Consider the following 2,957-nt stretch of genomic DNA (forward strand, 5'->3'; position numbering starts at 1 on the left):
ATTCTCTTCCATCTCTTTCTCCCTGGCTTGAAGATGGCTGCCTTCCTGCTATGTCTTTGCCTTCTTCTCTGTGCTTTTGTATCCAAATCTCCTTCTCTTTTAAGGACAAATGTCATGTTGGATTATGATCCACCCAAAAGACCTTATTTTAACTTAATCATTCCTTTAAAGACCTTATCTCCAAATTCAGTTATTAGGTTGGTGCAAAAGTAATTGCAGTTTCAAACTGTGAATTTTTAAATCATTTTAACTAGACTCAAACACGTCTTTATTAATCAAAATAGGAACCATTACAATCAACACATTTTTGCTAATGAGAAATAATTTGTTTATTCTTATAGTGTAAAAATCCGTGCTTCAGGATTCAACGAACTCTTGGAAAGCATTTTCTGCATCCTGCTAGTTGTGGAAGCGTTTTACCTGTGAAAAGTTGTCAAGATGCTTGAAGAAGGGGTAGCCTGTTCACAAGACGTCAGGTAAATATAGTGGATAAAGCAAAACTTTTAGCCTAATTTGTTCAACTTTTGAAGCGTTGGCTGTGCAGCGTCTGGTCAGGCTTTGTCTTGGGAAAGAATTGGACCCATTCTGTTGACTGATGCCGGCTGCAGGCATTGTAGTTTTTGGTGCATCTCATCGATTTGCTGAGCATGTTTCTCACATGTGATTGTTTCGCTGGGATTCAGAAAGCTGTAGTGGATCCAGCAGGAAGCAGACAACCAGACAGTGACTTTTTCTGGTGCAAGTTTGACTTTGGGAGGTGCTTTGGAGCTTCTCAGTCCAACTACTGAGCTGTTCATCACTGGTTGTCGAATGAAATCCACTTTTCATTGCATGTTACAACCTGATTGAGAAAAGGTTCATAGTTACTGTGTAGAATAAGAGAAGACACTTCAAAACAACAGTTTTTTTAAATTTTTCAGTCAGCTCTTAAGGCATGCACTCATTGAGCTTTTTCACTTTTCCAATTTGCTTCAAATGCTAAGTGACGGTAGAATAGTCAATGTTGAGTTCTTTGGCAGCTTGTGTAGTTGTAAGAGGATCAGCTTTGGTAATGGCTCTCAATTGGTTATTGTCAACTTCCGATGACTGGCCACTACACGCCTCATCTTCAAGGCTCTCATCTCCTTTGCAAAACTTCCTGAACTATCACTGCGCTGAATGTTTGTTAGCAGTTCCTGGGCCAAAGGCATTGTTGATGTTGCGAGTTGTCTCTGTTGCTTTACGATCCATTTTGAACTCAAATTAGAAAATCGCTTGAATTTGCTTTTTGTCTAACATCATTTCCATAGTTTAAAATAAATATAAAATAAACAGCAAGTAGTAAGTCATTAGCAAAAAAAAAAGTAAAGTGAGAAATGCACATTAAAATGATGTATAACATAACCACATTTACTTAAGGTATTCCAAAATCAAAAGGCAAATTTCTACAGTGCAAAAACCACAATTACTTTTGCGCTGACTTTCTGAGGTTCTGGGGGTTAAGACTTCAACATGAATTTAGGTAGGGGACAGTTTAGGTAGCCCATAGTATGGTCCAAGATCACGAAGTTCAGAGCCGTATTCACGCTGTAGGAAGCCGTTTCTTGAGATGATGGGATCCAGTTGCTCAGGCCATTCAGACAATCAGAACAGAGCCAAAAGTGACTTCACTGTGGGACACTTAGTGAAGTTACCTCCTGCTTCCTTATTATGTGGCCTGTTTCCCAGGGCTAGAGAGAGATTTCAGTCATTCTTTGGCATTATTGCTGGCCGTGGGGACCTCTACATCTGATATTTTAAAGGGATGAGAACATGGGTGGGTGGAGGTTGAAAGTATTTGTTTAGATACAAGTACATAGACAGGCTGAATGAAATGGTGTGATCTCAGAGGGTGTGTTGAAACTGACAAAAACTTTGGAGGTCAGTGCTCTGAGACTTCTAGAACTATGTCTCCTTCTCCTTAGTGCAAGACTCTCTATGAAAGGTCGATGCACATTCATCAGTTTGACATCATGGAAGAAAAGCTCCCTTCAGTCTTGTTTTTCCTTATGTGTGACTCAGAGTTCATTTATTAAGGGAAAAGGCTGTGGAGGTACATGTATATTTCCTAATAAACAAAGTGAGAGGGAATTTTTTTGCTACATATTGTTTAATTAAAACATATTTCCAACTGATTAGCTCTGTAATAAAACAAAACAGGGTAACCACTTTCCATTATTTAAAAATCCTTCCCTGTCTTCCCAGTTGAAGTATTCTTCTGCTCCCCTGTCCAATGAATGGCCTTTTATTTAGCCTTACTTTTGGCCTCACACTGAAGAGTCTCAAATCTGTATCTACCACCTAGAGTTTTCCCCTAAGCTTCATAAGTTGATTGCCAGTTCTCTCTAGGTCTTGCCATTTTACTGCTCTATAGGAAGCTTACACTCTTACATGTAGTATACCAATATGTACCAAATATGTACCAAAGTGAACTTCTTTTTTAAAATTTATTTTATTGAAGTATAGTTGATTTACATAGTTGTATTAAATTTCTGCTATCCAATGAAATGACACAGTTATACACACACCCACACACACATTCTTTTTTGTATTCTTTTCCTTATGGTTTTTCACAGGATATTGAATATAGTTCCCAGTGCTATACAGGAGGACCTTATTGTTTATCTATTTTCTTTTTTTTTTCCATTTATTTTTATTAGTTGGAGGCTAATTACTTTACAGTATTGTAGTGGTTTTTGCCATACATTGACATGAATCAGCCATGGATTTACATGTGTTCCCATCCTGAACCCCCCTCCCACCTCCCTGGGTCGTCCCAGTGCACCAGCCCTGAGCGCTTGTCTCATGCATCCAACCTGGACTGGCGATCTGTTTCACACTTGATAATATACATGTTTCAATGCTATTCTCTCAGATCATCCCACCCTCGCCTTTTCCCATAGAGTCCAAAAGTCTGTTCTGTACATCTGTGTCTCTTT

At 38.8% G+C, this 2,957-nt stretch overlaps 1 pseudogene; it reads right to left on the minus strand.

Annotated features, from left to right (window-relative positions):
- Nucleotides 1-271: 271 nt before the first annotated feature.
- Nucleotides 272-1,287, minus strand: LOC133071110 (histone-lysine N-methyltransferase SETMAR-like; annotated as a pseudogene).
- Nucleotides 1,288-2,957: the final 1,670 nt, after the last annotated feature.

This window comes from Dama dama, chromosome 16 (genome assembly GCF_033118175.1).
Source record: "Dama dama isolate Ldn47 chromosome 16, ASM3311817v1, whole genome shotgun sequence".
In the NCBI taxonomy this organism is placed as follows: Eukaryota; Metazoa; Chordata; class Mammalia; order Artiodactyla; family Cervidae; genus Dama; species Dama dama.